General features: G+C 35.5%; 1 protein-coding gene across 4 annotated transcripts in view; it reads left to right on the top strand.

Annotated features, from left to right (window-relative positions):
- The window catches only part of SOX6 (SRY-box transcription factor 6), a 368,642-nt gene that overhangs the window by 36,438 nt on the left and 307,151 nt on the right, over positions 1-25,053 (top strand). For 2 of the 4 annotated variants that reach the window (XM_015629858.2, XM_015629859.2), the window contains exon 2: positions 14,271-14,341. The gene's annotated coding sequence lies outside the window, so the exon portion shown is untranslated. Of the gene's footprint in view, positions 1-4,314; positions 4,402-14,270; positions 14,342-25,053 lie in introns of those variants that run through there. The other 2 variants (XM_033515151.1, XM_033515152.1) reach the window with 2 other exon arrangements.

The raw sequence follows: 25,053 nt of genomic DNA, 5'->3' as shown, positions 1-25,053 counted from the left end.
GGAAGGACTTGGGAAATCTCTGCTGGTCTTGTTCCTATTTGGGTAGACAAGACTAGGGCCAGATAAAATATATTACTCTGTTTATATCCACCAGCTTCTCAGTTGCATTAGAACATAATTGTAGGAACAACCGTGCACTGGGCTCATGATGAGCTCATCTGCTTAGCAAAAAATGTCCATTTTTTAAAGCTGGAAAATCAATCTCTATATGTTCAAGGAAATTAGGTCTACTACTGTCTCATGTCATTTCTTGTACAGAATTTGCATCAAAAATATGCCAGAATATGTCACTTTTATAAATGGTAAACCACTATTTTTATTAGAATAGGCAAAATAAGGACTGTATATATATATATATATATATATATATATACACACACACACACACACACATGTATATACAAGTATATATATGTATAATCATATATATACGGTTTTTTATTCTAAAATGAGATGGAGATATTAGGTTGTCTCTTTTTTTAAATGTAGACTCTATATCTAATTACTGTGTATCAAAGCAAATGAAGATCCACTGATATTGAGAAATAATAAAATTGAAATAACACATTGCTGAATTTGTTTTATTGGGTTTGGCCTTTTCTAGATGCTGTGAAATTTAAACCAAATTATTAATTCCACTGGCCTGAAAGCACCAGCATCTTTCCCCTGCAGAGTTTTTCTGATGTTGTAGCAGTTGCTCAAGATTCTAATGTGTGAGTTGAATGATTTCTCTCTTAATTGTTATGCATTTTGATTGGATTGATCCTTTTGGGGTTGGTGTACTATTATCACCACGTTGTGGTTGTTACACATCACTGTGATGAAATAGTTGGAATAACAGGGACATGCCATAATGCTTTTGTAAGGTAAAGGCAGTAATCTGATTAGTCTTCCTGAAAGTAAATACTTTTCATCTTTTCACTTGTTGGTAGAGACTTAAAAAAGTCATGCTGACACTCAAAAAATATGGGCCTCTGACTTGGTGGCAGTTTGTTACTTGTTACAATATTGTTGGCTGTGATAAAATTAAAGGGGAAAAAAGCAGTGGGAAATAAATAAATTGCATTTGTTTTTTTAAATCTCTGATGTTAGGAAATCTGCTCTGAGATCCTCTATAAAAATAAGGATGTAATGTGCAGTTTGTTTTTGCCAAGAGGGAGATATAGACTCTTTGGAGTGTCACCCAATGAGTATGACACTCTGTAGTCAAATGTTTATTTACTTGCTCATATATTACATTTTGCCTGTCTGATGGCTTGTCTAATAAGGATGAATGTGATTGTGATGCCTCAGATTGCCTTGTGCACCCACAGATCTCTTCACCAAATAGACTGTTTCTAATTTCTCTCTTATACTTGTGTAGAGATATATTTTTTGTGTGATTACATATTTTATACATATTTTTTTGCATTTTGCTATTATAATTTCATGAAACTTGTTCAGAATGTTGTTTTGTTGTGGGACTATTCTCTCAATGTTACTTGCAATAATAGCTTCTTTAATTTCAATCCAAATTTCTTAGATAATTTTCTTACTACTTGTTTCATAAATTTTTGTTCAGTTTTCTGTGTGTACAATTATTCAATCTTTTATCCTCTTACCTGTAAATTACCCACCTGTTATTTCTATTTTTTTAGCTTCACAATTTCTATGTGTGAAGACTTAGATGGGCACAAATTCATGTTCTGGTATGACCATTGGATTTGAAATCCTGTGTTTTCTAGTATATATACATACATTTTTCTGGTTTCCATGCCATATGCAGTGCAACTCTTATTTGTTTGCTCTGGAATTTGTAGCTGGCATGTGGGATGTATTTCTATGCTACACTATTTAAAAATGTATATTTGCTTGTTTTTTTTCATATATTTTCACTGACTGGGGAGCAGTTGACCCATTTTGATGCCAACCAGGTCAATAACTTGTATGTTCATTAAACAAGTTTTTGAGAGAAGCATTTATTTCCACTATATTTTCCAGGGAAAATATATAAAGTAAATTCCTTAGAGCATATATTCCAAAAGATTTGCACCATTTTGTATTCTTATGGGATGCTTGTAGGTGAGGGACAATAAATGTAGACCTGTCCTCAGAATTCCTAAGAGTAACTGAAATATTTAGATTTGAGAATCTTCATTCAAATTCACTTCAGTATTGATTTCTATGATTTTTGTTTTTTTCATGCTATTGATGCTGTCTGGAGAAAGCTGAGAATAACATCACTACTGCATAGAAATATTCAACTTCTGATACAATTTTTTCTGGCAGAGATGACAAAAACAAGTGAATTAAAGGAAAACTGCAAAAGACTCTTATTAATGCTTTTGGAAGTATGTTCCATTTTCTCATCATGTTTTCTTTTTTTTAGAAATTCTTATAAACTAAGAGCCAAATAAGAAGTCTAGAATCTCTCAAGATAAGTCCATATTCCCATTCTCCCCTTGTTTTTCAGGCTTTCCTACATTTAGAGCTGTGCTCATACTATTGAAGTATGTGCAGACACTGAGAAAAAATGTGGTAGGAGAGTCTAATGTGAAATATTCTTTATAGTGTTCTTCAGAGTATCATTGTGAAGTGCCTTTGGTTCCTTTTACTTCTAATAATTTGATTTCAGGTGGATTATTAGTTTGATTTCAGAGCCAAGAATCTTCAAAGAAAGTGATTTCCAAACTAGAGGCAGTTCACTTTACCCTTAATAGCCTAGATAATGCTTTGAATAATCAACACAGAGGTAACGCAGAGAAGTGAGTTCAGTAAGAGGCATCTTGTATGTGCAGGTGAGGACATTAGCCAAAGGTGAAGACATTCCTCCTTTCTACCCTGGTGGAACTTCTAGGATAAAATTCAGATTCTGGTGTGTTGAAATTTCCTTTTGAGGCTGTGTTTTGGCAAGATGCTGCCTTGTTGCTTATAAAGTGACTAAAGTGTCTACCAAATGCAAGTGCCAAGTCAAAATATGTTCTGTATTTTGGTAATTGTGCAGAAAGAGCACCAGATGGTTCTGATGATGAAGCGCTTTGGGTGGGATCAAGTTTTAATGGATGGCAAACTCCAAAAGCTTAATTATCAACCTCTCTAGCATCATACTTTTTATTGGAGTGGACAAGTTATTTTCAGAGACAGAAAAGAAATAACTCTCTATTTCTTTGCATGTAGCTGAATAAAACCCACTTAGCTACTCTGTAGGAGTATCTGAAGCTCAGAATACTTGGGCCTAATAGAGAGGGTGCCAAGTTATGTTTCCCAAGTGGAAAAACTATGTTATGAATAATACTGTTTTTGTTTGAATAGTTTGATATTTTCTCAGCATGCCCAGTTTTCATGGTGTGTTGCTAATGTGTAACTCTCCTACAATATCAATACATCCTACATTTTGGGTTCAGGTGTATAGCAGTGTTGTTTATTTTCCACATCTAGTCTCAAATGGCTCAAGAGTGGTCTGTTCTTTTAGAAAATTTTCCTATTGGAGGAATTTGGACAGGCCACATTTAGAGCAAAAAAACTAAAAGATTAAATAGCAGATCACATAGCACACTTTTTAACTTCTGCAGTGTTGCTTGATTTCATAAAGTAAGTTCATTCAAGCTGGAAGTGTTGATTGATTTGTTTCTGTAGTGTTAAAATGTAGCTTTTAATTTTAATACCTTCCATTCAAAGCTGGTAACAGCATAGCAGTAACTTGCATGCTGTAATCAAAGAGGGCTTTGTATTTATTTGAATAAAATTTTCTGCGTGTGATTTTTTTTTTCTTTTTTTTTTTTTTTTTTTGCATTTGTACATTTGCTAAATCCTAGTGATGGTAGCATTTGCTTCTAGTTTTCAGACAGGAATACTATTATCCTTGCCTGAAACTCTGGTTGTTATTGTCACTGAAATAATGGAAATTTCACCATTGACTGCACTTTAGTTACAGGGTCAGGTTGTTGAAATACATCTTGGACGAGGCATTTTTTGAGATAATGAGGCTAAGTACAGCCATCACTCACACCATCCAAGTACTTTGGCTTCTGTAGAACAGGACTGGATCTTTGAAATGCTGTAAAATTTCAAATCACAAGAATGTGAGAGTCCTGCAACTGATGTTGCCACATAACAGCGAGTAAAACCACAAGGGCCTAACATTTTCAGACCATTTTATTTTATCTGCAGAAGTCAGGTTTTAAAAATTGTTGGGACTTGCTACAGAACACAGCTGCTTCTCCATGTAGGGAGAGATATCAAGAAGAATATCATGTATGATTAATGGGAGACTCTCTTGTTGGCATTGAGCCACCTTGCAAATTTTTTTATATAATTATCTGTTAATTTTTGTAGGTGCACTTAAGCAACTTGTGATGAGTTCATCTCAGAATCAGAGTCAACGTGGTTACACAGAAGCTTCATCTGACTTTTGAGAGTAATGTAATTTTTTTTAAACTTAAAAATTTAAAAATATTTTAGTAGTATTTTTACTGAGTTTTACAAAGCTCTACGTGACTTAGACTGGGATTTTGCTGTTTCTGATCTCATTAAGTAGAATCTTATTCGCTGATTTTCAAGGAGCTGACTTGTTTTTTTTACCCACCATAGGGCACCAAAATTAGAAATGTGTATTCCTAGATCTTCAAATTATGGCTTGAAAGTTCCACAAATTTTATGTTGGCGCTCTGTGCAGAGGAAAATGTCATCCAGCTCTAGTATTTTCAAATATTTATCATCTTGTAAGGTCCTTTAAAATTTCTTTAGGAAGTGTTATATAGGTGCAAAATATATTCTTGTGTGATTAATAATAGTAATTTCTGGTGGTGAATTTTGTGGTGAATTGCCAGATAATTATAATTCAGTCAAGTTCTAGAAATTTCTAAGAGGTTCATTACTTTTTTGGGACGAAAGAATAAAAGGAAAAATCCCAGATCCATAAAAATGTTTGTTGTTCTGTGATAAAACAAGTACAGTTTTAACCCTGTGTCCTCAAAATAGCCTAGGGTTTGCTATATTTCTTTGAGGGACCATAATTATTCACACTGAATAGCGTGCCTGCTGATATTTTGAAAATTCCTGTCCTCTGAGAACTGTAGAAATTTTTCTAAGTTTACTTATACATAGGTGGTTGACTTTGCAGTGCATTCTGAAGGGTTCAAATGCCAGAAAAGAGGGCAGGGTCACCTGAAAAAAGGGAAATTTCTAGCTCAAAGAAGCAAATTGTGTCAAGTTAAAGTAAAATAGAGGAATTGGAAAATGACGCAATAACAATAAAGAATAAAAAAGAAGACAACCTTTGTACTTTATGGGAGCCAGGGAGTAGTTATAACTTGTGCTCTAATGATTTGTTGGATGGGTGTTACTCTATTGTTCACTGTGGTGTATATTAAAAAGAAAATGGATAAAAATACCACCCTAAAATTCTACAGCAGGACCTGCTTCATATAGCACAAGAGAGAAAGACATTTGAAATACTTTCTATAAAACTTTCTTTTTAGAGAAATGTAAGTTATTCTCTCTAAATTTTTATTTTCTTCCTTTCTTTCATTTAGTTAAAGCAGTGATAGGATCTTGTAATGGGACATGTCAGGCTGATGAGTTAATTTGGTGAAACTTTTAGTTTTGTGAACTTTTTGAGTGTGAATTATTTTTTTTTAATTTTTTTTTTTTTTTAGTAAGATCAGTATTCCACTTGTACATTTTTGAAATATCACATGCAAAGCACCTAGTAACCACCCCTCTAGCCATCAGCTTTTCATTGCTGCCTGTCAGTATCTTGCTGAGGGCAGGTGCAGGTAGCCTGGGGCTCAGAGATGTCAAGCAATGCTGGTAAATGCCTGGAGATATGGTTTTATATGACTATCTAAAGACATTATGACTATCTAAATCATTTTCAGCACATGAGAAACTCAACTCTTCCCCCAAATTTGCCTTTAAATTTGTGGCTTGGGACATTCTGTCCTAAAGTGCAGGGTAACTCTGAGTTTATTAATATGTGATTTCCTATAAACGGTACAAAAGCCAGGCTATGAACAAAAAACTGATCTTTTTGGACTGATAGAAAGTAGTGCTTTAGTTTTTAACCTCTTTGACTTTAATAGCCAGGACTGTGCTTAAAATAAAACGGAGGAAGGGCTCATCATATCATTTTTTTTTGATGGGCAGTGTTGCCTGCAAGAATTTCTATCTGTGGTGAAAATATTTCAGTTCTGGCTTCAAAATATCTTGCAGAGGTGAATTTTACAGAAAAAACAGGAAATACATATCTTTAGATGATAGGCAACAAGTATTCATCAAAATCTCAATTCAAATTTTGACAGAGATGTCATAAGTGAAAAATCCAAAGAAACTAGAAAATTCCAAAGAAACAAATCCAACTACACCTGGTAAAGTTTCCAAAGGGTGAAATCTTATCAAACTGATAGTTTTACTATTGCAGGCAAATTTCTGTTTCAAGGTGTACTCTTTCCTTAATTAACCCATTTCCTTCTTGCTTTTTAACTAATGAAGTAGTCATCCTTTAGAAGACAATGAAAGGAGGTCAAAAGGCTTTTATTTTGAGGGCTTGATGAGATAATGTGATTCATATTTTTTTGGGTATGATCTATTTGTCCAACAGGTGAGAGTTAATTATCTTCAGGACTGATAATTGTAGATAATCACAAATAGAAGGGTCCTTTGGGCAGAATACAAAGCAATATCTTTGCTGCGGCACTCTGTGCCACCTGGAACTTGGGAAGAGTTTTCCTATAGAGGATGCACATGTAAGGTGAGATCCTAATTGAATGGATCCTGGAAGAAAGAAATTTTATTTACTTTTCTAAAATTAAGTTAAAATTAGAGCACCTGGACTTCCTTTTCTCTGATTATACTGTCAGGATAAATGAATTTCAAAAATGGGAGCTGAGAGGGGAAGTTAGTGTACAACTAACTAAAAAAAAGGATTTTAGCTATAATTATTATGTTCAGGGTTTCAAGGAAAGAAAACTCTGAGATATGTAGTAAGGAGGTTTTGTCCCTCAGGGAATCCAGGGAAGTAGACCTGAAGGCAGACATTCTTAAGGTCTTCTAATTGATTTTTATGTCCTACTTAACTAGCTTTGAAAAATCTCAGCTTCATTTACATTGGACTCTCCAATAGAGAACCCCAATATTTTGTCTGGATTAATATTGCTTTCACTGGGAACAAATTACACACTTATATTGTAATATTACAAAACAGATAGGTGAGAAGAATTGTTAGTTTTTGTGCAGCTGGCTTTTCTCCTTTTTCCTTTTTTCTTTTTCTATTCTGTTTTCCTCCTTTTTTAAAAAAAAAAAAACCAAAAACAAAACAAGCAGTCTCTACTTTTTTTTGTTGTTGTTTAAGTACACCACAGTTGGGGCAGGTTGAATGTCCAATTGTCAGGGAACCATCAAATCCATGTACTACATGGGATAATTATGCTGGAATTTTAAATATGGTGATGTGTTCCTACACAATAGTATTATTGTTGATATCTCTGAAATATCAGCTAAACATTTCAGCTATCTTACCATTTTTAACTCTGGGAAATAGCAGTAAAATGGTAAAACTGGGCTTTCAGAATTGCCATTCCCCCTGCTCTCCCCATATATATATATTATATAGATATATATAATATATCTTTGCTCAAGCGCTTTAGTTTCCTGTTACTATTCCAAGCCTTGTCGATGCATATGTAGGTGTCACACTATAAAAAAATTTTACCAAGGAGTTTGCATCTGGTAAATGTAGCACAAGTGCAGCCAAGTAGGTGTTTAAGCCAAAGTGCAGTGAAAGTACCTGATGAAAAGATGTATCCTAAACCCTTTCAGTGGCCTGAGTGCAACAGCATCAGGCACTGAAGAATGCTCAGTGACTCAAAGCCTCCCAAGCTAAGTTTCAGCTCTACATAATTCTTGATGCTTTGTTGGGCAAGGAAAATACAGTTATGGACTTTTTTTTCTTTTTCTTTCCAGAAAGACCTTTTCTTTTTTCTCAGAAGAGGTCATCACTTATATATAAAATATAAAAATATATATGGGTAATAGGAAAAAAAATGGAAGATAAATAGATACTTGTAAATATAGACAGTGGATTTGCATCACAAATCATTCTGTTGTGTAACTGAATTTCAGTTTAGTCCAATCCAGAGCTCATGAAGCTCATGAAAGAGACTTAACTGCATGGTGAATTACAGTTTGAATAATATTTTATACTTTTTATGCTGTTGTTTTCAGTCATATGATTGAGCTGACAGAACATACCCTCTTTTAAACATAGTAAGCCAATTCTTCAGCAAAATTATTTGAAACATTGGTCTGCATATAAAAGAGAAGGGAACCTGACACATTACGTATTCAAAAGATAAAAGGAGCTAAAAGATACTGGAAGTATTGTTAATTTTAGTACAATTTGGCAAGGAAAAAATACATTCAAGTGGTAAGTTAACAGCTCCTGTATGTGTATTGTTGCATAAAGATAGTATTATATAGTGAACAAAAATGTTATTATTTTGTGTTAAAGTTGCATCCAGAGAACCCTTATGAGACTGTATTACAGTCATGCCAGGAGACCCTGCTATTGTTGCAAGTCCCTGTACAACCGTAGGAAGAGATTAAAAAGCTATCATTCGACATGGTGAGAGTATAGTTGAGCCCCAGAGAGAGAGAGGAGAAAAATAATGACCAAATATTATATTGCAGGTCAATGCCAACGCTGCCCTTTCGGTCTTTGCGTGGTTGTTTTTTGCAGGGGTGTGACAAAAGTGAGTCTCTGCACAGTGACCCTGGGCATCGCTTCCAAGCCATGTCCTCTGCAACCCAAAGCTTCTCCAGGTGTAGAGAGTAACTCTGGAAGTGCAGTTTGGCTTAGCTGTAAAGCTCGCTCTGTGTACTTGTTACATCCTTCTAACAGCACCATGTACTGCTTGGAATCCTGGCCATACTTGTAATGCTGTAACTTTTCATTCAGGGCTTAATTTCCCTTGCAGTGCCTTCAGCACATGGATCTGCACATGGAAATGTGACAGAAACAGGCCTGTTGTGAAAGCTTGCTCTGTTTTCTTTAATCCAGTCATATTGATCAGGAACGCCCCAGCCTGTGGCTGTGAAAACACCGTGTAGCTCGCCAGAAGTTCAGAGGCGTTGTTTGTGTCCCGGCACACTGTGTGAGTGGCAGTGGGCTGGTGCAGGAACTCCAGGGAAATTTGAGTCCCTTGATGTGGGAGCAGGGAGCCAGCAGCATTTGCCACCTTTCCCTGGGCAACAGAGGAGGCTTTTGCTGTCTGCAGCCGTTGAGTTATAACTGGAGTTCCTCCTCTCCGTTCAGCCTTCCAAGCAGTGTGGTGTATGTCTTGTGGTTCTTATCTGCTCGAAAGTATGCACACAGTGCTTATCAGATCTGGAATGCTAGCACCCTGCCTTTTATATGAAGGAATAAATGCATTTTTAGGTATTTCTTTCATCTACGCAGTGAATTAGATGTTTTTGGTGTTTTCAACTGTAATTTTACTGGTAGATGTAATAATACATTAAAATTAGTTGTTGGAGATATGCAATACTTTTTTTCATTAATATCCTTTTTAGATTTCAGTTGATGCTGTGCTATGAAGTGATACTACATGTATTTTGTATTCTATGCTCACATCCTGTAATAATTGGATGCTTTATAATCTGCAAGCAGACAGCAGAGAAACCTTTCCGAATTGCCTGATGAAGATATTTACACAATAACACAATTATTCGTTTGAGATGAGATGATAAGGAGCTTTTATAGCCAGTTATATTATGTAACACTGCCAGATAATGTGCCACTACCGAGTGACACCCTTTTGGGAAAGCCAGGGAACTGCAGTCTGTGGAATTTGGCAAAAGTGGTGATGTTTATGGGGTTCCATTTTTTAAGAGGTAGTTTACAGAAACACCATGGTTGTATGTATTTGTTGACATGTTTTTTGTAGGCAGATGTGCGGTTGCTCTAAACTGGAAGTTGTGTAGTTTACGTAAGTGCTAACCAGAGCTAAACTGGATTAGAGTGGGTTTGTGGCCAGTCATCTCCAAGTGTAGGCAGAGTGGGCTCATATCTCCCTGCAAAACTGTGGAGATGTAGCCTGTTTTAGATACTTCTTTTGAGCCTCGTTTCTGTAATAACAGCATCACAGCTTCTGGGGTGTAGAATTGTAAAGCACCTCTGCTACAGAGGGAAGAAATACTAGCACCTTTTTGTGTTATAAGAACTAATAAACACAAAGCAATTTCTGCTGAAGGCTGAGCAGAAAATCTGTAACAAAAGCAGCAACTGAGGACTGAGCTTTGGAGACCGATTTTTACGCTGGATGTGCCATGGTGTGGTTCTTACCTCACTATGACGCAGCATGTGTTTTAAAATGACCACTTGTGTAACAGGTGGTGTGCTCTGATTCCTTCTTTGATGGATCACTTGACTGCAATCTCTGTTAGGGAGTACAAGGATCCAAATGATGATCACTGCAGAGGGACTACTTTAAAATGAAGAGCAATAGTAAAATAATGTAGTAGTTACTTTAGTTTGGTTGGGGTTTTTGTTTATTTATTGATTTGGTGATTTGGTTTTGGTTTTTTTAAATTATTTATTTTTTTTTTTTTGGCTATGCATAGAATCAAGAAGAGTAAAGTTTTCAAGAAACAAGCCAGCAAAGGCAATAAAATACAATCCTTGGGTGTTTGAACAGAAGTGAAACAAAGGGAAGCTAGGAGGAATTTGCTCGTAGTGGTTAATTACTGTGTTTGCTTTCCTGTTTCAAAATAATCACATATTAAGAATATCCCATGTGTAAGTAAAACATTTTTCATTGAACCATCTTGAGAGTGTCATTTACCTGAATAAAGGAAGATATTTAGAAAAGCAGTTGAAAGTTTTGCATTAAAATCAGCCTACTGCCTCCTTCATTTTTGTGATTGTGTCTTGACACAGGTTATTAATGATGTTTTAATTGTGAAATAGTACACATTTAAGGGTGTGAAATTATGTGATTCAGGCCCTAAATGTGTACTTTCATTAAAGTTTTATTCCTTTTTACAATTTCATATCATGCTATACTTCTGAAAATAGTTTTTTAACAGGTTTCAAATGATACATATTTTAGTCCTAGCAGCCCACAATGATAGGCCACATTCTCAAATGGTATAACGTGATGCCACGCTTTTTACTAAATAACTGCTTCCATTTTTTGCTTCCAGGCTTCCTTCATCCTCACTGGTGACTGTGCACAGAAAATACAGGCTACCTGTAGCAGCTCTATCTTAGAAAATTCAGGATATTTTAATTAAGCATTTTTAAAAATTAGTAACTTTTCTTCTGCTTTCCAAAACCAATGACAATTTTTTTCTGAAGATTGAGACCTATGGGAATTACTGAGAGCTGTCTGGGTGAAAGGATGACTATTTGATAAGTTATATTTGGCTTTTTATGGAATTTCCCTTGGTTCATAAATAAAGAGTAAAAAAGGTCCTACAGACATTTAGTGATGTTCATAATCAGTTTTATTTCCAGTGTCAATATAAGCTTAGCTGTTTGAAAATTGAGTTATTTTGAAGGATTCTGTTAAATTGTTGTATGACTGTGTGTTATTCTTAGGTCAATGAGAAGTGGCTAGCTTTAGTAACTACCAAAGGTACCTGAAATCAGAGTGTAAGTTGGTCTTACAGCTTTTTTTCCCACTTTCATTGTGGCATAGGGAAAGCAAGTCTTTGATAAGGATGGTAGAAATCTTCTAAAAAGGCAGAAATTGCAGGTATTCTGAATGTTTTGAAAGGACTTCAACCACAAAATATCTGAGTGAATTTTCTGCTTGGATTTGGACCAATTAAAACTACAGAATATTTTAAAGAAAATTTTGTCCTTAAATTTTGTCCTTGTATATATTTATGCAATATCTCTTCACCTGTGTGGTCGCCCAAAGCTCAGCTTGAGACATCTAAAGTGAAAAGGTAAATGGTTTTATCAAAATGTTAGTATTTGATGGACAGAAAGTTTTCTATGCGGATAAGAAAATGGGGTTTATTTTCAGTTTAAGAAAAAGTACTTGGACATCTGAAACTAATGAAAGTGATGGAAGCTATAGAATGTAGGAATACAGGTGTAAGAAGAAAAAGTAGTTAGCAACTCCTCCATCTATTTAGGTCATGTGGTTTACTTTTATGTGTCTGTTAGCTATGTTTTCTTTTGAGCAGAGAACTGTGCAAGGTAAAATCAGTCCAGGCAGTAAGAAAAAGGTTTTTTTTTTTCCATGTAAACTCTCAATAACTCATATGTGAAATGTCACTGTGAATAACTGTTTCTGGTAGGTTAGCCTGTTTTCAGCTTCTTCCTTGCACTCTGTTTGTGTTGCTGGGTATTACTGAACCCTTCCTGGATTGCACTATTTTACTCAATTTACTAAGAGAAAGTGGTTGAAGTTGTACAGCCTGCTAAATGCAACAGACACCTCTGCTCTGATGAATCCATTTTGAACAGACTGGGCTCTTCGGGGCTGGGCTTTTTCCCCCCACCCTGCCCAGCTCCATAATGGATAAGCCTGCAGCTGGTTCACAGTTCTGAGGTGCTATCTGAGCAGCAAGCCTTCATTTGCTCGGGATCACTGGATACAATTAGCCCTGTTCTGCCTTCTCCCTCACTTGCACTGTTTCTATAAGAATTAAGACTTCACAAACATTTTGTTCTGCAGGATTTTTTACCAAACTAAACTTCTTCCCTGGTAGATTACCAGAGTGCTAAAGCTAAGTTTAAAATTTTGTATGTCTAACCTTTCCCCCTAATTGCTTGCCCAGAATAAAGGTTTGATGCTTTGTTCCGAAATTCTCAACATGAGGTGGTGTGCATTAAAGTGTATTTATACTTTCAGATTAATTAACTGTGACCTTATGAACCACTGTCCTTGTTTAATTGGTGGCTCCAAAACACACTAATGGCATAAATCAGCTGATAATGAGATTCAGACTTGCTTTTAAAATATATAATAACAACACTGCATTGATAGAGCAAATGAGATTTGTTGACTGTCTGTTGGTATTACAGGAGAGAAGACACAATTAAATGTGTACTTTCAGGATGGGGGAGGGCTTGGTTGGAATGAATAATATGCACTTCAGGGTGGGTGTATGAAATAAGGAGGATATTCTGCATCAAGATAAGTTTGGTATTCTCTCCTTGTCTCTAGGCACTGTGCAGTACTGGCTGGTGCACTTTAGGATACAGAAATGTTGTGGGAAGGTGTTTCTTAAAGATTACTGGGGGCTAGCAAAAATGACAATTTCATCTTTAAATATAGTTACATGTTTTTAAACTGAGCTTACACCCACTGTTTTATGAACTGAAAATTAATCAGATAGCTCTCAGAGAACAAAAAGGGTTTGACCTAACTAGTTGCCCAGGCTCCATTACTATTTTCAGTTTAATGTTACCCATATCCATCCTCACATTTTGGAAAGAAAACAAGGGCTGTGCAACAAAGTTTCTTTGTTTTCCTAAGAACTAAAAATGTGCTGTATGTAGACCAAACAATAAAAATAAACTACTGAACTACCTTCTAATGCATGGGGGTTCTGGAGAGAGGAAACCATGGATATTTAGAGGCATAAAGTGAGTCATTGTGCTAGTTAAAGAATTTTATAAGGCGAGCTCTGTGGGTTTGAGTTGCATCTGTTACCTTTCCAACTAGAACTGAGGGGTATGCAGGAAAAAGAATGTTGGATTTAATCATGCCTTATAGTGACTGCATTGTACTTAGGCTAAGCTTCTAACTGGGATCTAGACCATAAGAGAACAAAATCGTTAGTCTTTCTTCTTTGTATAAATTTTGCCTTAGATGCATTCCAATTAAATGACCTAAACAATAATTTTACACCAGGTAAGCTGCAAAATGCTGTTAACAAACTACTTAAATAAAAATAAAAAGTAATAAATGTTCCATAACACTTGAGAAAATAAAAAAGGAAAAATCTCCAAGCCAGAAACCCCCTCACAGCTATTTTCCTTATTAAAAGATAACCATGCTTGCATTTATGACAGTTCTTAGAAGCCATAATGGGCTGGGTTGCTATGGTGTGAGATGCAGAACAATGAAATAATTGTTTCTCTTGCTATTGGCTTCCTGGAAACAAATTCTGTGTAAATTACTTGGCTGAAAGCGTGACAACAGTCTTGTGTTCTGTTTTATTTGGCTCATGGTTAAAAATCATAACTATTTTGTAATAAAAAAAAAAAGTAACATTTATCAGTTCTGGGCTTTCTCTTGTTTAAACTTTTTTTTTTCCTTTTATATTTTCAGGTCAGTTTCATGAATTCAAAAGCAACTTTCCAGTGATTTCTGGGAGCTGAGGCTGATTTTCTTGTGTATTTGTAAGTATTTATTCTTTTCCCTGTTATGTGCATCTTTCTAATACTATTTTGACATGGGGAATGGAAGCAATTTTGAACTGTCACTGTTCATTTAGCAAGAATTTGACTTCACTACTTTAAAACTTTTGGTAGATTTTTTTTTGCTACCAACTTATGCTTCTGCCATTCAGAGGAGCTACAAATACTGAATTAAAAGTAAATATTTATTATTTAAAGATTTATTTTGGTTTTTTTAATAATAACGATGGGAGAACAGCTTACAGTAACACATCAATGATGGCTCTTGCTAACGACACCACTGCATCATGTTTTTGCAATGAAAATAATTTCTAGAAAAGAATTGGGGCTGTGACTCAAGACAGACGGGAATTTTAGAGGAAATGCTGTGTGGTGTTATTGAGGAAACACTAGGATGAGCAGCATTTACTGAACTAGTAATACATTTTTATATCCCTTAGAGAAATCTGGCCTTTATGGTTTCAGCAAAATCATGGTCATTGAGGCCACAGCTCAGGAAAATCTTTCAGAATATGCTCAAGGTCAAATATATCAAATTGGACTGCACCTAAACAGAAATACTTTGAGACAAGGAAAGCTAGAGGAGAGGATCTGGGAGGAAGATACTTATTCATGAAACAAATAGAAAGCTTTCAGAATTGCTGTTTTGGCTGGTCCTCAGCTTTAGTCAAGTATAATAAGGAAAATCTAATGGGTCCTAGACTTGGCACGATATAAATTATTGCAATACCTCATGTATGATGTAGTATAAAAGAAACCAATCTATGCAGCTTGTTCTCTTAAGTCACAAACATAGTTTATGAATAAATATTTATTCAATCATTTGTGGAAAAAGATGTTCACAAAATTGCATTCATCACTGAAAAAATATGGCTGGTACTCTTCTCAATATGGAAATCTGTTCAATTTGTACTAACCCTTCCTCTTTACAAATGTTCATTTTTACATATGGTTTTGCTATTCTATTTGCACTTTCCTTCATTTACAGGTCAGCATTTTTTTAATGAACATTCTCAGTCAGAAATAAAGAAAATATTATCAAATAAGATAAACAGTTTAAAACCAAGTATTACCATTGAAAAATAGTTCTGAGAAGGCAATATAAAGTGATTACTGAATTGAGAGGGAGGAATTTGTTATATTCTTTCTGGCTTTGCTACTGCTTATTTTCTTTTAGCAGTCAGTTTATTTTCTTAATTTTTCTCTTTTATAAATAGAAATAGTAATATATTAATCTATACAAAGACTAGTTCTTTATACTTCAATACAGAGCACACTTTCCATGGAATGGAGTAAATTCAGCAGTAGTTTCATGGTGAAGTTTTTGTGTACCAAGCTAATTGGGTGAGAAGTATTTTAAGTATTGTTCAGTTCATGTAGTATTACAAACATAGAAAGGACTTTAGTAATTATATTGTAAGCAACTGGTCTGAGTCCTGCTCTTCTCGGCTGACATCATCAAAGAGCTGCAGTAAACAGAAGTGACATAAAAAGGTACTTTGAAAAAAATCGTTGTGTTTAGGTCAATCAAGCAAGTATTTAAGCTTTCATGAGAGGTATGGCCTGTTTTGATCACACGACTGCACACTGGCTGTTGCAGGGAAGGCTGTTAGTGCAGCTGAGACACCTGACATATTGTGGCTGTGAGAGCTGGAATGTGGTTCAGCAGCCTGAGCAACGAAGCTGAGTTGATGGCTGCACGAAATGATGAGCCACAGCCTGGCCTATGATTGGTGTCCTCTGCAACATAGACCTCAATCACAGTGACATGAATATCTGGAGAAGCCAACGCTGTGCTGACTGTTCTTTGCTTAAGCAACTCATTTTAGTGTTTAGCACTGTATATCTAGAAACATATGCTAACCTTAAGTTCACATAAACTGAAAATAAAATTAAATGTAGGAGGTACTGATGGATTCAGCCCTGAGTTTCCTCACATACTGAGAAAAGCATTGAAGAACAGCTTCTGCAGTAATATAGGTTTAGAATTTCTTAAATCATCTCTATTGTACCTCTCCTAACTTAGAAATATTCTGTACATGACAGATACAGATTCCTGCAATGTGGTAACAGGCCTATGTACAACGTCATAAATGAGACTGATAAAATAGAGGACCTGAGGTTCCTTTCCATTCAAAAACTTGATTTTTGCAAATACTTATGCACGTGAGCTGACCATGGAAGGTGATGGACTCAGGACTGGGACCTGAGACTGAACAAATAGGCCCTAAGCAAAGGAGATGGGAGCTTCAGGGGTTGGCGTGGAAGACAAGAAGTTTGCTTGTATAAGGAGTTTTGAGAATAAATTCTAAGAAGTATTTAAAAAATGCTAATGAGAAGTGTATACCTTTATCATGTTAAGCTAAAATATTTGGGCATGTTTTTATAGCGTGTTTGTTTGATCTGTACTCCAAAGGGAAGGAGTGCAGATCAGTGCTGGGAGATTGATCTTTGAAACTGTGCATATTTTATACGGGAATACAGCAAGATCAGCTAAATGCTGCTATATGTCTATACCAAAGATATTTCAACCAAGCGCTATGATAACTTTTTCCTCAAATTTTTTAAAGTTTTGTCATAGATGCATTCTGCTGTAACATGTAATTACTTGGATCATCCAGTTCGGGCAACTTTGGGAATTTTTTGTCATATTTGGCTAGTTTTGTTCAGGGGAAAACAGGATTGATGATTCATACAAAAGTAAATTTCATGGAAAATATGACATTTGTGCTTTTGTTTTATGACCACAGAGTAATTTTTCTAACTAAATGTTACTTTTTTCAAGAATGTGGTTTTAACGTGGTTTAATTTATTTCTTTATTCTTCTCAAGTAGGTTTCTCCAGTAGTAAACTGCAATAGTTATTTAAAGAGATAAATGGCAAAATAAATGTCATCTAATAACACAGCATTTAAACCAAATTTTACTTGTACATCAGCAATTAGATATATCTTTTTACTAGCAGTTCAGTTTTGGTGTAAACATTTTATTGTGACTAGGCTACAATGTGAAAGCACTGACAGAGTGAGAAAAATAAAACCTGAAGGGAGGGGTGTTAAAGCCCATGAAGCTTCAGTGTCTTGAGCTCTACAGTGAAAAACCTTGGTTGAAAACTTGGTGAAAATATTTGATTTTATTCCCAAATATAATTATATTTATTTAAAAACTAACAACAGGATTTTTATTTTAAGAAACTTTGAGAACAGAACAAGAAACACTTAGGAAATGCACACAGGCACACACATTATGACACAACAAAACTGACACTGTGAATAGATAAATTTTATCTTTTCAAACACTTACTCTAATCAGCATGTCAACAGAAACATGCTTTGCTTCAAATTCAATATTTAATATTTTTCCCTAATCTTATTTTTAAGGTGACATTTGTTTTTTTTTTTTTTACTTTAATTTGGACTTTTTCTATTTATAGCATGAAGCATCTGACCAAAGAGGTTTCTGCTTTGTATTTATACCAGCTTATTTAAAAGGAGAAAATGCTTTAATTGTGAATATTTGTACAAAAAAAGTCAAGGAAAGCACAGCTTATTTGGAGCAAATGAAGACACATATCTTTGGTGCTATTACCTTATGGGTTTAATTGATATCATGTGATGTTCTAGTAAATAGAAATGTTTTTATATAAATATATATATATATATAATATATATAAATATATTAAATATAAATAATAAACAGTAAATATATTTGGGAAAATATATGGTCTCTACTTTTGACAAAAACTGGATACTGAACCCAAGTCTCAAAAAGTTGAACTCTATTTTTCTCTTCATAAGACAGGGCTGTTAATCAGCATTTTGGTCAAGGAGATGTTTGCCAGCTTATCACATACCTCTTTCTATAAATGAGTGTTTCAAAGTTCCTATTAAGACAGAAAAGTGATGCCTAACTAGAATCTCTGCTGCAACCTTTTTTGGCTTGTGTGTGCTGGAAGAATCAGAGGCCTTTTTCCTCTTCTGCCTCCTTTCCTGCTGACATTGTGACATGCTAATGTAAAATAATCTGGTCGAACTATCATTTTACTAGACCCTCAGCAATTTGAAGTTCTATTTTCCTGGGTTTATTTTATAAATGGTGAATATAAAATCGATTTCTAGTGGAAACTTATCTTGCTGTTTTTATGTAAGGGTTGAAACACACAAATTTTCTAATAAGAGAGAAATTTCCAGTATATAACATGTGGTGTAAATCAATCAAAATAAGAAAACAGACTTGAATAATTTTTTTTGTTTGAAAATGATTTCCTAAATATATATACCTTAGATGTTCTTAAGAGACAGTAAGTTGAGTAGAAAGAAAATGGAAGCAGGAAAAGCATTTCTTTCTAAAACCTGGTGCCCAAACACATTTGCCAGTGAGGATTTGATAGATGCATTGTTGCATCCATCCAGCTTCATAGTTGTACCTGAAGAGAGGAAGGTGTGGGAAAAGGACTCAAGGGAAGGGAAAGGTGGCTGGGCTAGGAACAGGACAGAACTCAAATACCAAACATTTCGTTTGTTTCTCAGTATCTGAAGTTCTCTCTCCCCAGCCTGTGCATCTACCTGGGATGTCTGATGGGCTCCCCTGTGTGATTTTATCTCAGGCTGTATGGTTGTGGGAGGTCACCTAGTGACTTCTAGTTCTAATAGAAGGAAAGCCTGTTGCGTGATGCTGGTGCAGAAACCTGTTCCTATCTGAGTTCCCATTTACCTTCCGAGCGCAGCAGACATTATTTTGGCTGCTTCTCTATTGACAGGCTGGTAATAAGTAAACAAATAAATGGGTACACAGAATACTTGTATTGTGAAAGCATTGTATTCATTTTAGACAGTTTTTCTTACAATAAACAAACAGTGCACTTAAACTAGTTTTGGGATTTTAATATTTAGCTTAGCACAGAAATCTCCTTCAGTTCTTTATGAAGAATGAAATGTATGGCACAAGAGAAAATAGAGAAAATAACAGTTTTCATTCACATAAACCCAAGGGGTTTCAGCCTATAAGACTCTAGCAGTTAGTGGAATGAGGACACCAGTATGAGCAAGAGCACCATCCAACCAGCTCCTGACACATTGCAGAAAGACAGGGGCCACACGTGTTGCCTTTGCTTACTTTCTGGTGAAGTTGAACCATTTAGAGAAGCTGCTTCTAGAAATGCTTTTTCCTTTTTCAAAGGGTTGTCATGCTCTGTGTGTAAGTGGGGCTTCCTTGTTCTGCCGCTGCTCCATATGCGTGCTGGATGAGATCCGTGCAATGCACTAGATCCATCTGCTGTCTTAAAAACTCCTTTGCAAAAGTGCTAAGCAATAAAATGCAAATCCTTATCCAAACAATTCTATATGCAGTTGAAGTTGCGTGCAATGCTTGGGAGAGTGGAATAGGAAGTCCTTCTGTTAAGATCCCCAATTAAGAATGTAGAAGCAAGGTACCTGCACAGGTCCATACCTGGACAAATTTCAGCAAGGGATTGGCATTTACAGAGACTAAATATTTCTGGAAGAAATGGTTGTTCATCACAAACCTGAAGTTTACAGTAATTTAAGAACTACGATGCAGTATTTCAGGAAAACTATGAAGAGAATTTTCTTTAAGCCATGCTGTGAGTAATAAATTATATACAGTATTTCTCATTTTACATAAATAAGACAAAGAATGTCTTATTCTACAGTATGGATGAACAATACCAACAGTTGATGTCAGCATTAACTTTTCAAATATTATTTAAAAGGGTGAGGGTTATAAAGTGTCCACAGACAGCTTCATTTTCTCTGTCTTCCTAATGCCCATATACCAAATGGCTGTTTGATTCATTTATTGACATAAAACAGAATTGCTTAGAACTAACCATTCATTCATCATAATCACAGCTACAAGAGAGAGCAGGGTAAGAGGTTAACTGCTTGCTAGATGTACCAAGATCTTTGCTATGTACCAAAGCCTGACTCAATAGAAATCTGATAATGGTCTGCTGAAGGTAAAACATAAGTGTTAATAGCTAAATAAAAAAAAAATTGATAAAGACTGTGCTATAAAACACTCATATTTCTAAAGTTAATTAAAAAGAGCTGATCAAAGTGAAGCCCACATTAAAAATTTTACTTTAAGATATTAAAGATAAGATAAAATATAAAGATCAGTTTTAAAAATAGGTGTATTTTATAAAAATTAATTTTCCATCAATTTTTTTTTCTTCTTGGCAATGCTTTAATTAATTAAAATACAAATAATGTGAAAATGTTAATTTTTTACTTTTAGTAGTTCAATTTCAAGCACAGTGAAGAGGAATTGATATTTTTGTGTGTTAACAAGACATTGAACAAAATCAATTTGAAATAAGTGGGAGCAGCTTCTGTTCTTATATATGCATGTGATGGATTCAGTAAGTGTGCATCATAAAATATTCAAAGGCTACACTTAATTGTGTAAATATAATCCTGGCTCTGAAACTTGGTCTCAAAGATGCTCCCTGCAAGATCCAAAAAGCCCCAGGGAGTAATTAATCCAATTCTCCATTGCTAAAACAAAGCAGGTTACATGAGTTTTATCATTCACTTCAGCCTTTCTCAATGAAACAGTTCAAAAAGTGTAAAACTTCACTTAAAGTTCACTTGTTTGCGTAAGCTGAGACACGTGGTCTTGCAGATGGCCAAAAGTCTTGTACAGCAGCAGAGTGAAGAGGAATGAGTAGCTAGCAAACTGGCTGTGTATAGGAAATTCCTACTTCATATTCCTATATATTTTCTACTCAAATGCTTTACTAGTTTGGAATATAACAACTTTAAAAAAAGAATTGGTCACTGTTAAGAGACAACTAGAGTTAGATCTGCTGAAATGATCAGAGCAAAGCTCAGGAATCTGAAGCCAAGCTTAGTAAGGTGAAAGAGAAGTAAAAGTTGCCCCCCTTAACCCTCATAATTAACTACCTAAAACTTGAGAGGTGTTTCTACAGCAGGCACAGGGGATCAGAAATGTTGTTAACTTCAGAGTGTATGATATTAATTCTTAATTCTGTTTCAGCAACACTTTCATGAACATCACATCAGGCAACCCTTTGCCTTTCAGAGACAAGTGAAAATGTTCCAGAATTTCCCTGGTTTACTAAAAAATTCTATGATGTCCATTAATTCATTCTTGCTTCTGTATTTCTGAGATATGTTTTAGAGTACCCTACCTTAACAGAATACACACTATTTGGTTAAAACAGGACATTTTCTCTTTTCTTTGTATGTCTTTCAGGTTTGTTTGTACTGTTGGCATTGTGTTTCTTTGCTTCATCTTTACTAAGTGATTATAGTTCGTGTAAAATCCAGCAGTGAATTTAAATAACTGAAATTGTTCTTTCTAAGATGCAAGTTCTTATTTGTCAACACAAGGTTTCATGCCACTTTGCAGCTTCTTAACCCAGTATTTTTTAAGTATTGTTAGAAGGTCTTAATTTTATGGAACATTTCCTCCTCCAAATCAGGATACAGATTTTAATTTTTGAAAAATCATTTACCCTAAAACCGTATCTCCCCCACACTCTATATCCACTCAAGAGCAGTTATTAAAACTCTCTGATCCTTTCTTGCTTGGGCAACATTTAAACATTGTCAGGTTATTGGCCTTTTAATTGATTATACACTAAGATAGCACCCCACCCTAGAAAACAGTCCATAGATTTCCTTACTGTATTCACTAAATCCTAAAATTATATCAGTGTTGGTAAATATATCTATGTTGAAAGGAACCTTTTGCCCAAAGATTTGCTTGATGCAAACTCTGGTATATTCACTTACCTCAGAAATATCAGATATTGGTTGCTGTTCAGTCCAGGATTTTTCTGACTCGTTATGGGAATCTGTTATTAAATTTTTGGTTCTTGAAATGTGATAAAGAAACAAAAAAACCCTGCATTTCTGATCCCTTGCAGCCCCATTTGTAAATAATCCCACCTGGAAAGTGACCATTACCATCATCTTCTCTGTGTATAATTTTTATGTTAGTTACTTGGTTTTTGATGTCTTGTTTTTAAAGATGTTTTTCTATGGACATAACTGTAACTTTTAGAGGATGATGAGGGAAGCATAACCACACACATTCAACTCTTTTTTGCTGAATTCCTCAAAACAGTTGGAAGAACTGTATACTCTTACTCCAGATTCCAGATTTGTACATTAGGTAACATATATGTGTCCTCCCCATAGATCAACTCAAATAATTATATAATTATGGAAAAATAAAAATTTCTCTTCCTGTAATTTTTTAAACTGAATTTATACATTCTGATTGCCACAGTTTGCATTATGGTTTTGTTTCATATTGTGCAATATTGAGCAGTAAGTTATAATAATCAGTGTTGTGCAATGTTTCAATTATTTAGGCAGAGTTCATGCATTCAAAGAGAGCTGTTTTTTAAGTCCTCATAGATTCTTGTATCCTTACCCCAGAATCATGCTAACCTAGCCTTTTAAATTTTTTTTTTTAAATTTTTAATTTTCCTCCCTTCTCTTTTTAATTCTGATGTTTTGTTTCTGTGTGTGAAAAAACTCCTTCATTCCTCCAAAACAGCCATCCCTTTGAGATGTCTGCTGTTCATGGGTTTTTCCTCACCCACCCACCTGCCATTAACTATTTGGTTACCACTTGAAATACTTCATCATCGAGATTCAAACTCATTGTCCCATGGCCATTGTTGCTTAGCAGAACACCCATGCTTGCTTTCCACACAAATACACACACAAATTAATAACTGAGTGGAACTCCTCCTCCTCTGTGCTCCAGAAGGAGCTGCTCCAAAAAGAAGCCATTTATAGTATCAATAAGCTGCTTCTCCAAACCATGTACAGATGTGTTATTCAACCAGTTAATATTGGGGTAGTTAAAATCACCCATTATTATTTTTCTGGCAGATTTTGCCACTTCATTAATATCTTTCAACATACTGAGTTGCTTGGCTGTTCCTTCTTTTACATGGCTTATATCATATCATGCCATCACAGCATATTCTGTAGTTTCGAGTTAATTGCCCAATTAACAGTGGTATTCATGAAGTGCTAGGAAAATTCCACAACTAATGATTTGGACAATTTCAAAATAGGTTGGTATTTCATAGTTTAAAATGTCAAACATGCCAGTAGCTGCAAGCTTAAGACTGTGCAGGCTTAGAACCCAATAGCTCAAAAATTCTGCATCTCAAAAATCACAATCCAGCCCTCAGAAACCTGTTTCCCAGACCCAAGTATATCACTGTAGGGAAGTTCTGCACTACATTAATTTCTTCCTAGACCAGTGAGGTGGAAGCATGAAATGGGGCCTCCTTGGCTTCTCTGTATTTTGTGAGAATATGCAATAAAAACCATCAGGCAGCAGTGAATGCACCCTCACCCCCAACCTGGCCCCAGATGATGTTTATGGCAGCACTGGGGACACTGCTGTAATAAGGGATGTTTATATGCTTACCAGACTCAGGAAAATGAAGATGTGAGCGAGCTGGAAGGTTGTAGGATTTGCTAGGGCACTTTCTACTTTTCTTTCCCGTTGCCTGGATTAGGTAGGGATATTAACAATACGTAGTTAGCTTTGATGGGTCATTGTTCCCAGATGCAACTGAGAGTTGCCAATAGACTCTCTAGGCAGTGATCTGATTTTTTTTTTGTTTTGTCTCACCAGCTGCCATGCAGAGATGCCAGGGGATACAGTGCCTCTCCTTTCTGCCTTTTCTCCCTACCTTCTGTGCCATTTGTGAGTTGTAGGACTGAGGTCATGGCACGGAATTAATTTACAGAGACTGGGGAAGGACTGGGGCTGTAAAATAATTTCATTATCACTACTGAAGAAAGACAGTATTCATTTTCAGTCTTGAAACTCAGGGTCAGAGACATGGGTGTGATAAAGGAGACAAGCCACTGCCTCAAAGCTAAAGGATCACAGGCTCAGGGGGTATTTTTAACATTTCACACAGAATTATAGAATATCCTGAGTTGGAAGGGACCTACAAGGATCATCGAGTCCCACTCCTGGCCCTGCACAGGACAAGTCACACCCACAAATATCACACCATGTGCCTGAGAGCGTTGTTCTAATGCTTCTTGACCTCAGTCAAGCTGGTGCTGTGAGCACTGACTTGGGGAGCCTGTTCCGGTGCCCAACCACACTCTGGGGGAAGAACCTTTTCCTGATATCCAACCTAAACTTCCCCTGACACTATTAGTGTGTTTTGAATTTCCCTACTAATCCAGCCTATTGAAACTGTATTGGTGATCTCATGCAAACTGCTTGGAGGTATATACATATGTGATTAAGGCCTTAATTCATCAAGGTGCTTTAAATACTTTGAGGTTCTTTGTTGCAATAGACAGGATTTTGCTGGAGTTAAAATCCAGTGGATACTGAGTTCTTTGCTGTGATTGTACTGATTAAGTGAGTAGGGCTGCTGGGTAGCTCTTTTAAAAAATTAAATTACTGACATACTGTGTTGTTTAGAACTTCCTTTTAGTCCTTCTTGGAGTTGTGGCAGATTCTTTAGGATGTTATAATTTACATTTTATAACAAAAATGTAGTGAATTGTCTCATTTCTCTTGGCAACTCAGCAAACTATCATTAACATTTTTCATCAGTATTCTGTTTAGAGTTTTCTAAACTGAACAGTATAGTGGCAACAGTTCATTTTTAGATGCTGTTACAGTTCTTTCACATCTTTATAGTTCTGT

The sequence above is a fragment of the Parus major genome, chromosome 5 (assembly GCF_001522545.3).
Source record: "Parus major isolate Abel chromosome 5, Parus_major1.1, whole genome shotgun sequence".
NCBI classification, from domain to species: Eukaryota; Metazoa; Chordata; class Aves; order Passeriformes; family Paridae; genus Parus; species Parus major.
This window is presented reverse-complemented; position numbering and strand designations above follow the sequence as displayed.